Raw genomic sequence first — 12,417 nt, forward strand, 5'->3', positions numbered from 1 at the left:
AGAGAGAGAGAGAGAGAGAAGAGAGAGAGAGCTTGCCAGCCTGTCATTGCACCATGTTAGAGGCAAATATCTAAGACAGAGAGAGAAGGGGGAGGGTGCGAGATGGGTGTGCACATGTCGGAGTGGCTATAGCTTCACGTCACGATTTCTAGTAGAGAGAGAGAGAGCTTGAGCTTTTCCACTTCTTTGATTCTGAACAAGGTTGTCCCCATTGTCTTGTTGTTTGTAGAAAGAAACTTTTACATCTGTTTATCTTTGTTGAACACTACTCCTTGTTGTGATCAGCCTTGCAGACCAGTGCTCTGATACATATTGCAAACTACGAGTACAGCGGGAACTTCATCATCAGAAGTATTTATCAGGGCTAACACACAGTATACAGAGTTTGGCATTTCAATACTGTCTGTAGAAGCATTTCTATTCCAAAGCCATGGTTACCCAAGGAAGTTCTGCAAATGGTCAATCTGCAACGACAACAACAGCCGGGGTCTCCTCATCGAGTGCTCCACAAATGCGAGCCTTCATATCTCAAGTGACAGAGACAACACAGGCTGCGGTAGCACGCCAACGCCCATGGTCAGTGCTCATGGATCGCAAAGCTTTTTCCAAGCCAGAGTCCTTTGCTGATGCCACAGGCCGTATGAAGAAGAACATAACCTATTTCCGCATGAACTACATAATTTTCATGCTGATTGCGATTGGGTTAAGCCTTCTGTGGCATCCGGTCTCCCTCATCGTGCTTGCCATCTTGGTGCTCGCGTGGATGTACTTCTATTTCGGGCGGTCAGAGCCTGTCATCGTGTTCAACCGGACCTTTAGTGAGAACCAAGTTCTTATCATTTTGGGGATCGCCACCATTGTAGGCCTCTTCCTCACCAAAGCAGGCTTCACCCTAACATCTGCCCTCATCATTGGCATAATCATCATCTGCCTTCATGCTGCGTTCCGTTGCCCCGACGACCTCTTTCTTGATGAGCAAGAGAGTTCGGCGTCTGGACTACTGGGGTTTCCCACGAGTACTCGTGTGTGAATGACAAGAGGACCAGACCTTACTAGTTGTTTTCCTTCTTTTGGTGCTATTTTTTTGCCATGCGTTCTGCCTCATGGCCGTTTTCAGATTGTGCAATTCTCAACTCATTGTGTTGTTTGACATGATCGTATTATTTATGTTTTATATGCTTAAAACGTGAATTTGAAGGTGATCCAGAACATGGTTGTGTGTGGCCTAGCTTGGCTGGACAGGACTCGCCCTTTCAAATATAGCTTCCAGGTCCTGTTGGTTGCTCGAAATTGGAGGTAGCTAGGTGTTTGCACAGATGTTCTTATGTCGTTACCGTCCAGTGTGGTATTCGGGTTTTCACAACTCAATTTCCTTGTGAGTAGAAATAAGTCGCATCCACCCTCACTCCGACCAACATTCAAACCGACAGCATTTAGAATGGTAAAGTTATGAGAGCATCTGTCGTTTTGACTTTTTTCGTAATCACTGCTAGAACTCCCTGGTTTTATTTTATATGCTTTCAGGTGGACATTGTAAGACTAAGTAGCTTACACTAAAAGACCTTAGGAGGACCCTGTCATTTAAGATTCTCATGCATGGTTTTGCATTGCAAATTTTGCATGGAGGTTGGTTACTTAGATGAACTCTTTCATAACAGGATCAAAATGCTCCTTTTTGTTCATATGTTTGAGCTTGCCTTAACAGGCAATGGAAGTCAAGTGTTATTCGAGAATTTAAAGTTTCCATTCAACAGTTTTTTTTGAAATGCTCCCTTGCCTCAGGGGTGCTTGATTGGATGATTGCTTGATTGGATGATTGCTTACTTGAAAAAGCCCTCTAAATGGCTTCCTAGCTCTATCTGCTCAGGATGAGGGGAAAAGAGCTAATTTTTGCAGTCTGCCTTGTAGAAAGCAAGCATATACATCTAAGAAAATAGTGTTTTAGAACAACTCTAATGGGAGTTGGCAGTATTCTTCATTCATAAATAACTCTTTTATGTTATATGGCATTTTGAAACTACAATATTTCTACTTCGGGGAAAGAGTTTTTGTGACCAACTTATGTTTGTTGTCTAAGGTGGTGGTGACAAGGCATACTTGGATTTTTCCTTTATACAAAGAAATGCACAAGATACTTACCTGCTTCTGAAATTCTTTAAAAAGCAACAAATCAAGTAATGCTTATTAATTATTGAAATATCTTAAGGATCTGTGTAGAATTTAACTAACACGTTTTGGAATCTGAATTAAGAGCAGTTACAATTTTTAGGATGAGTGAGGATGAATTTCAATGTTAAAATTGTTGCCCCCCCCCCCCCCCCCCCCCCCCCCCCCCCCAACCACACCCCCCTTTTTCCTTGCAAACGCCTTGAGGCCCCTGTCTCCTCCCTTTTCATGTTTGTGAAAAAACCAAATCGGTTGAATATAGGGCATGCACTTGTGAATAGGTACACTCTGAGATTGTCAATGCAGCCTCTTTGTAGATTTGTGCTCACTGGCACCTTGAAAGAAAACCATGAGAAGCATTTTTCTAAAATGTAGGGTTTAAAGCGCACACAGTTGTCAATGGGGTTCATTTAGAGATTTTTAAAGAAGCATTGAGGATATAGATTTGGACTCATTAGCACACCAAAGAAAAAGACCCAAGAAGCATCTATCTCAAATGCAGCATTTTACGCACACCCAGATTATCATCCATTTAGCACAAGTACGATGGGGTAACTCGCATTAATATACAGATTAGTAATGTCAAACATTTCTACAGTTAAATAAGAGATTCCAAAGTTATGCCTTTCCCAAGTTGATAGCCTCACAAAATAGCTAAGAACCTCACCAAACTTTGCTACAATCTAGCAAAGCTTAGCTTAGCTGATATTCTTTTGTGCTCCCTTAATCAGAGCCTATATAGATCATCGGTCTGATACATTATTGACCATTGAGCCTATGTTGATCATTGAGCCTATATTTTGTCAAAGTGCTAGAAATTTGCCAAGGTTTTTGGTCAATTTAGCATGGTAAAACAATTATTGATAAAGTATTACAATGAAGCGTTGGCTTCGGTAAAACAATTATTGATTAAGTTGATTAAGTATGCCAAGGATACCATGAAGCATTGGCTTATAGACTTTGGAGCATGGTAACAATATGGTGGGGATTTAAGTATATTTTAGAACATGGTGGAAGCTAGGTTCCTCGATGAATCAAAATCTCACTCAACCAAAATGCTTGTGATAAATCTGATTGTAAACCAAATGATTGATGTGATTTGTGTTGAGCTTATATTGTGACTTGCGTTGAGCTTATCTTGCTGAACCTTTTTAATTAAGGTCCAACTATCTTGTTTATCCGATTATAAGGTTGATTATTTGCTTTGGTCCTCCCTAGCTATTAGGATTCCAAGTGTATTCGTCCCATGCGGCTAGAATAGTGTGGAACCCTTGAGGTTGAAGCATGTTTAATATGTACAAAATCCTTGAGGTATGGAACAAACACCTCAAAGGAAAGATAAAACAACACCTAAAGCCATACTCATTTCTGGCATACCAAAGTTGAAAGATAAAACAAGACCTTATGATAGCAAACACAAGCTCATGAAGCTATCTTCATCTAGCTCGAGGAGCTGCTCTAGAGGGTGCTGCAGGGACTCCTTGGGGCTTAATTTTTTGTCTATGGAAATCCTAAGGCATGGCCCCAAGAACTCCATTGTCACCATTGCTTTTGTGCTGTGAACGGAGTTTCCTGTGGATACCTTGCAGGCGGCGTGGAAGGCCCACAATTCTGAGTACGGCTTCTCATCCCAGTTAGTGCGGTTTTCATTGACTTTGTGCTAATACCATCTACAAAAAGGAGCTTAAATACTTCCAACCAAAGGTTGGTCACTTCTGTCTTACAAAGATGAAGAAGAAGACCAAAACAATAGCCCCTCTAGGGCGATTTTTGTATACCTCACTTTTAAGGGGAGTGGCTATTTTTAGTAAAGCTTAAAATTCCAATTTCGTTAATCAATTTCAAGGCCTTTTCAACGTTACCAAGGCTAGCCTACGGGAACATTATAGTGTCATCTACAAAACTTTAGACCCAAATTGATACCCATCAAGAATAAGCATCCCCATTATTTATCCCTCCTCCTGCATGAGTCTCTGGATCAAACAAAGCAAAAAAGAATTGAATTTCAACATTGTAAAGGAGAGGAGATAATGGGCACACTTTCCTAATCATAGATCTCTACATATGCAAATGTTGAACCATTCAAAAACATATGAGAAGAAGTGTCTTCTGTCAAAACATGTGCCAACCTTGCAATTTGACTGTGAAAACCCATCTTGACTACCTACAAGTTTTTTCATATCAAGTTGAAAGACTACATATTGCTGCTTACAATACTAACCATATTCAAGCCCAATAAAAAATTATGGTTTCTATAAAATGATATATTTGGACTTAATAGGGTACAACTTGATTGTTGTTTAGGTACCAGCTTAATAAGGCTTTCAAGATTTACACTTTACAATCATGGGTCAACCATGATAAAAGTTTGTGTTAATGAGCCAATGATGATTTTTATACAAACTCACCATAGTCCCAACAAAAATAGATAAAACAATCAAGAATCAATAATTTTAAACTATTATCAAGGCTTTATCAAATTCCACTAGCTTTAGCAACTATACTTTCCTTCTAAGCATCACCCAAGAAACCATGCCCTATTGAACCTTGTGTGTGACATATGAGGGTCGTATGCTATTTCTATTTCTACCATCCACCATCTGGTAGCAAGGTTGTAACTTTTTTTAAGAAAAAGGATTCATAAAGGTTATTTTTCCCCTTTTCTACCTTCACATACTGGGAGGAAACTTTCGTGATATTGATTTATTTTTCTTGTGAGTGTTCTTACAATGACTAGGAGAAGAAGGCTTACCTTTGTCAAGACTACCTTAAATCACTTTGCAATTACCTTGCATGTCAAACCTCATGCTGCCCAACAAAATAAGGAAAAAATGTGACAATAAAGACTATGATAGTGGAAAGGCAAATCAACTTAAAATTCCTTGAAACTACTTGAGAATGCTTGGTTGAAGTACATCAATCTAATGGTAAAAGTAAAACATCATGAACCTAGGAAATTTACGATTTTTAAAGTTGTTAAAAATATCATAGCCTTATCTCTTCAAGGGGATGTATAATGAAAATGGCCTAAATACATAAAAAAGAATTTTTGTATTGCATTTTTAGTGTGCTTAAAAAAGTACTTAAGGTGTTTTCAAAGTAAAACATTTTATAAATGAAAAATGTCAAAATAAAGACTAGTTTTTCGAAGTTTTTTGGCACTTAATATTTTTTTCAACTAGCATCTTGTGTTGAGAGTGTTTCCCTAATAAGATATTTTTTGAAACACTATGTGTCACATAATTATATTTTTTGCTACAAGAATATGGCTGCCAAATTATGGTTGCTAGAGAAATTATTTGGACCTTGTAATTTGCCCCTTGTTTTAGCCGCTTGTTTTGCGCTTTGGGTGGTTTGTGTGTGCTTTTATCTCGAACGTTCGTGTTTTCTTCTTCTTCTTTGCCTGCCCCTCTTTCTCTTCACTTGGCTTGTCTTAGCCTTGTCGATAGTAGGGGCAGGGAAAGACATACGTCTTTGTTCGTTTCATTGTGCTCCATTGGCACTATGGTCCCTCTCTTCCATCCTACATTACAAGCTGTCAATGACTCTTTGAGCATGCTTGTTCAAAATTGGTCGTCCGTTAGTAGGCAAAGAAAACATAGATCCTCAGAGTAGTGCTCCTTCTTTTCAGAGGGCATTGAAAACGAGAGCTAGAGATATATGTTTACCCGCATGCTTTTTTTCACATATTTGTGTACATTTTTTATTTCTCTCTTTTCATGTTGCTTGCATTCTTGTTTACAGGTGTATCCAAGTCCATGGATGCACCTTCCAAGAGGAGACAAATGTGTAGAGTTTAAAAACATGTGAAGGTTAAGGATTGTAAAGTTTCCATTAAGGTCGGTGTGGGAAGCAGTGATCTTGATGTTTCTTTTTGGGTATCCATATGTAATTTTATAAAGCACGAGTGTACCAAGGGCTTGGATGCATTAGAGAAGGTGGTGTGGGACTATGGACCACCTGCATTGTCCAATGGTCTCGTGAAGATGCGAGCATCTTCTCTGATTGCTATCGACAATTCACTAAAGTCGTACATGCATTGAGACACATGCAAGCCTGATGGTGGCCTTGTTATGTGTCGTGCTCTACGTTAAGTGAAGATGCATACCTTTGAGGGAATGCTGGGATATTGCATGAAGGATATGCACAAATCACATTTTAGGGTTTTGTGCACAATGTTTCTTTTGCCTGATGATGAAATAAATCGAGGCAGTATTGTCTCTGCACAGTACGGTCAAGGCGATCTCAAGATTCGAGTTTGCTTGACCTCTCTCAACATCTTTGAGAGGGCATTCATTTTCATGAAGAACTTCATTTTGAACAGAATGTCAGCAAACCCTTGGAGTGACTCTCCTCTCAAGATGATACACAACCGGGCAAGTTCTTCCCCTCTACCTATTAGGTTGTTCCATGCAAAGGAAATGGCTTGAGCTCAGCCAAGGCCAGAGCCATGTGGAAGTGCATGAAAGATCCTGCTAGTGATAATTTGTCTGATGTGCACAGGGTTTTCTTCCACAATAACTACATTGAAGGAGAGCATGCATGTTACTTCCTGCATGGATCACATCACACCAACGTAGAACTGGAAGAAATGCAGTTTCCTACTGTTGATCCGTCCGACATCATGGAAGGCCAGGAAGAGAAGATTCAACAGTTTCTTCATGCTGTAACCAAACAAGATGAATATATTCCTATTGCACGCCTTCTAGATCTCACTTGTGGTCTACTGTTTTGTAAATTTATAAATATTCCCTGATTGTATATTTTTATAAATTTGTGTAAATCTTGTTGCTTCCCACGTTCATATGCGGTCTAAGTATGTAAATTTCCTATGCCAAAAGTAGAAATTTTCTCTTTCTTACAGATATATCTTTTTCTTTGCAAAAAAACCTAAGTTCGAGAACCTTAGTCATTCATTAATTAGTGCCCGCTATAGGTACTAATTAATGAATATGTCTATAGACTAAATATGTTGTTGTAGGTGAATATGTCTTAGTAAATATGTTGCAATAAATATGTCATAGTAATGCACTAATTAATGAATATGTCTATAGAATGAATATGTTGTATTAAATATGTCGTAGTAATACAAGTGTTACATAACCCTAGAAATACATTGTCAAGTATTTTATAACCTAGAAATACATTGTCAAGGGTGTAAACTTCATTGGGTATTTTTAAAGTATCTAGTGACCTAGAAATACATTGTCATGGGTGTAAACTTCATTAGGTATTTTTGAATGCTTGTATGGATAGAAGCATGATTGGGTGTAGAATTGTTTTTGTAAGATTCACGAAATAATTTCCATATGGGTAACTTACTCAACCCATAACTTATGCAATACTTACTTGTTGCCTAAACTAATTTACATATTCTAAACTTTGATTTGAAATGAGAAGATTACAAAATTGACCAGGCTATTTTATTCACTAAACCATTGCAAATGAAACTTGTCAAGTGACACATGTATCTTAGACTAGATATAAGATATTAAAGTTTATTCCAAAACATAAAATTTTATTCTATAAATATAGAAAATCAAGTGTGCATTGGAAAGTGCACTTAATAACAAAGAAGATAAGTGATTATTAATAGCTGCTCTCATTTAAGGGCTATGCAGTGTTGTGTGATAATTGGTCCCTCCACAAGTTTCTTTACTTTTGTTTAAAGGACGAATTGATATGATGGTCTTGCATCATCGAGCTTTGATTATTTTAATAGCCTAATTCACCATAAAATAGATGTAATTAAAAATATTTAATTTTTACATGTTGAATGATCTAATAATAAACTAACATTATCTATCATGTAGTTGGGCTATAGTTATTACAAACTACCCAATAAATGGAAACCACCTCGGTAACACAAAATGACAATATCCTCTTGATAGTCCTGTGTGTTGGGTGGTTAAACCTTGATAGATTGGTGGTTAGAAGTGACCGAGTTGATTTAATTAGAGCAATCCTCTGTCAAGATATACAAAGCTTCCTTCTTGGTAAGCTCATAGAGAGAAACGACTATTTGCAACAAATCTAGAAACCTACTCTGCGAACATAATTTTCCCAAGAATCTACTCAATTATTTAAGATTCAAAGGATAAATTAAGGCTTTAATTGCTTTCCCTTTCTTCCCATCCCCATCTATCAAGGGCCTTGGGCACCACATGCCCAAAGTATTATTCCACATTGGGCCCACAATGAGTGCATATTTAGTTGGCAATGTATATTTGCATCTTTTTGGTATTGGAGAAGTTTTCTAAAGAAATTGAAATCATCCATAAACACTCACAAGAATTAAAAAAATTTCTCTTGCACCATTTTTCTTTAGCCCAAAAGTCATAATATTAGAGAAAAACACCCCTACTTCAATGATAAAGGCTATTTTAGCTCTACTTTATGGTGCCATCAACATCATGTAATTGTAGCCATTAAATTCATCCAAAAAGGAATACATATCATGACATCTAATAGAGAGTTAGTAAAAGGTAATGGATTTAAGGCTCTATTTTGGTAGGGGAAAACCATTCTCCGAGCAAAGGGAAAAACCGAGCAAAACTTGCAAAATAGCCTCCAAAAAATGGAAATGGTTACACTTTCTAACATGCAAATGTAAGAATAACACTATAGTTAACATACAAATTAGAGCATTTAATTGAACAAACTTGACACTAGTCACTCATCACCTAGAGAAAAAACATGAAAACATTGGTTTCCTTGTATGCTATTCAAACTTAGCCAGAGTGAATCTAAGTTTAGGTTTTGTAGTGCAAATCCCAAGGGTACAAGCATCGCTCTAATATTGAGATCACCACATGTGAGAATTGTTTTTTAGCAACATTCAATTCCCAAACAAAAATTTCTACCATATGTCTAGGTGCTATATTTCAGCATCAAAAAGTGATACAAAAAACATCCCCGCCCCTGACGCAGACACATTGCATCTTTTACCAATAAGGGCTTGAAAAAACTCCACCTTAGTGAGTGCTGCAACTCATGAGCCAACGAATCCAATCCTAGAATCTGCAGCAGTACAACATGAATTATAAGTGCTTGCATGGCATGTATGCTAGGTGCTTTCTTCTCATTTTTAAAACCCTTTACATGTGCTTCACAAAAAGTCTAATATGGACATAGAGTACCTCACACCCTTTGCTTAGTACCCTTCAATACTGACATAAAAGATGTGACATTCATTGCATAATATAATGGCCTCATAAATAACCTGTGCATCTAGGATCCTTCCCTTCTCTACATTCTCATGGAGTTTCTTAGTCAATTTGGATCTCCACTTAACAATCTTCTGATCCTTGTATTGTGGATGAAATGCACTAGGAATTGTTGCTATAGTTGCATTTGGTTTGAAGATTATATCATGGGTTTGAATCCCATTTTCTCCTTTACAAATAGTAGAGGCGGACCCCCAATTTGAAGCACAAATCCATTTTCTTGAAGCATTTGTATCTCATGCGGTTGTAGACATGTCCCATCACATCCACTAGCCACACCCTAGGTTTAGGGAATGAAAAGATGGGGGGGGGGAGAAGAGAGTTTGAGCTCTTGAAAGCACACACACACTTACACAAACCCTAGAAGAGAACACACAAGGTGAGAGGTTGAAAATTCTTCTTCTTCTTCACACAACAAAAGAGGTCTACAAAGAAGATAAAGTGACTAACACACATAATAGAGTATATACAAGTGGTCCATAATGTGAACACGCTAAGAGGAGTGGGTATATGTAGACTAGTCGGTGTATTATAGCTGTAGAATCTCAGGCGAGGATATGTCGGTGACTAGCTACCAAACCCGTCAGTGACATAAATGTCAAACGGTCATGCAGGCGCCTCATGAGTGTCAGCTCATGTTGAGCTTGACATATCAACACTCCCCCTCAAGCTCAACTCTAGCTCATGAACTCCAAGTATATCTCAAAATCTGCAGAGATTCTCAGCTCCCAAGGCCTTCGTGAAGATGTTAGCAACCTCATCCTGTGTGTGTTGACGTAGGCCAAGTCGATGTCGCCTGCTAAGATTCTCTCCCTGTGAAGTGGTAATGTACCTCAATGTGTTTTTTCCACGCATGGAAAACTGGGTTCTTGGCCAACTGTATACGTCTGCTAAGATTATCACGATATATGACAACCTTTGTCTCCACATGCAACCCCAAACTTAGCAAAGTAGCTTGCGTAACCAAGCTACCTCACATGCTGCCACTGCAGCTCCTCTGTACTCTGCCTTTGTGCTCGACAAGGCAACTGTGGGCTGCTTCTTGCTGCTCCATGTCACAACAACACTCCCCAATGAAAACATAAATCCACTGGTAGATCTCCTGTGAGGTCCCTATTCCCACCGAGCAACAGATTCGGTATACTAGCAGCGGAAGTAGCACTTCTCGCGCGGGATAGGGGTCCCACATTCGGGGCCTCACCCACGGATATCCGGATAAGAGACTAATCCGTCGGTTGTTCCAAAACCGAACCCGGAAAAACTTCCTTTACCGGAAAGCACGGGTGATTCCACCAGGATAACTTTTTACTCTAACGTAGTCAAGGTCATTTCTGATCGAGCTGATCCAATTGCATCTATAAGATACTTGGTCAGATCAAGGAAGAAACTTGCACTTGGATCATTGGGATCAACGCTTTTTTCCCCATTCAAGAGGCACAGCCGTTGATTCCTATCCATAGAACAGTTACTGTTCGGGATTTATTTTATCTATCGTAAAAACAAAAGTTGAGTCTCGATTTACGGATCCATCAGTCCAGCCTAACCCCATCCGATCCCATGGGTTAGCCAACCGCCCAACCACTGTAGTGATGGGATCCAATTTGGAATTTGGTTAGGTTTGTCCCGGGTACCAAGGAAAAGAGTTCCAAGGCCCCCTAGCCGCCGAAAGTTCATGCAACATAAAACTAGCCGCACCACTTACACACCCAATATGAAATTGCCTTTTTCTTAGCATCAGCTAACTTTAAACAATCCTTTAATGAAACCATAGTACCACTGATCACAATCTTCCAATTTATCCGGTTGATTCATAATTTCCCATCATTCCTTCATCAGAGTATCTATGGCATCATTGGCAACTAGAACGCTCACCACCTATCCACACAGGGGCCTTTTTAATAGTTCCTAGCCCATAATACTCGACAATATAATCACTTATAAAAATCAAGATGGACTCTCGTTGAAGATCAGCAAGATCAACCAACAGATCCATATAAAGAGTCATGGACTCATCCATTGAAGACCAGCAAGGTCAATCAACCAGATCCATGCCCGGTTTCACAAAACAACTCTTCCTCCTTGTTCCAATATCTTCCTCGACGCACGCATGGGTATCCTAGGCGACCCAGAGCCCGAGCACCGTATGGTCAGCACCCTCTAGGATCCTTCGCAGGTGACCTAGCGCTTCACTCATAGGCCGCTTCCTTGGTCCCTCATCCACCGTACCGGAAGCTCACCATTTTAATCGAACCGAGGCTGGTCAAGACCTCGGCCGACCTTGCTACGCGAGACGTCCTCCATTGACTCTCCGTCAGCAGTTGCAACTTTATCAGTTAGGCTCCACGATCTTTATCACAAGACGGTCAAAATGCTTTCCCAGCATTCTTGACATAAAACAGCCATTTACAAACAGCATTTACAACAGTTTACAAATACAGTTTCTATATTAACTCTCATTTTTTCACATTATCCCTCATTAATCCACATTACTTATTCCACATTCCATTTATATATGTACTCATCCAATCACATCATTTTCCATCTCTTCACTTCAGATTCCTTCACATCACATATCATATATTCACATCCACATCCACATCCATATCCACATCCACATCCATATCCATATCCACATCCATTTATATATGTACTCATCTAATCACATCATTTTCCATCTCTTCACTTCAGATTCCTTTACATCACATATCATATATTCACATCTATACATCCACATCTACATCCACATTCACATACATCCACATCCACATTTCCATACATCTACATCCACATTCACATACATCCACATCCATATTCCCATTCACATCTATACATCCACATCCACATTCCCATTCACATCTATACATCCACATCTACATCCACATACATACATACATACATCCACATCCACATTCCCATTCACATCTATACATCCACATCTACATCCACATACATACATACATCCACATCCACATCCACATTCCCATTCACATCTATACATCCACATCCACATTCCCATCCACATCTA

General features: G+C 39.1%; 1 pseudogene across 2 annotated transcripts in view; it reads left to right on the top strand.

The window, feature by feature from the left end:
- The window catches only part of LOC147604586 (PRA1 family protein B5 pseudogene), a 1,805-nt pseudogene extending 689 nt beyond the window's left edge, over positions 1 to 1,116 (top strand). For both annotated transcript variants that reach the window (XR_015265332.1, XR_015265331.1), the window contains one exon: positions 286 to 1,116. The product of XR_015265332.1 is annotated as a PRA1 family protein B5 pseudogene, transcript variant X2 (transcript). The remainder of the gene's footprint in view (positions 1 to 285) is intronic.
- Positions 1,117 to 12,417: the final 11,301 nt, after the last annotated feature.

Source organism: Cibotium barometz, chromosome 61 (assembly GCF_041138505.1).
Source record: "Cibotium barometz isolate CiBa-2024 chromosome 61, ASM4113850v1, whole genome shotgun sequence".
Taxonomy (NCBI): Eukaryota; Viridiplantae; Streptophyta; class Polypodiopsida; order Cyatheales; family Cibotiaceae; genus Cibotium; species Cibotium barometz.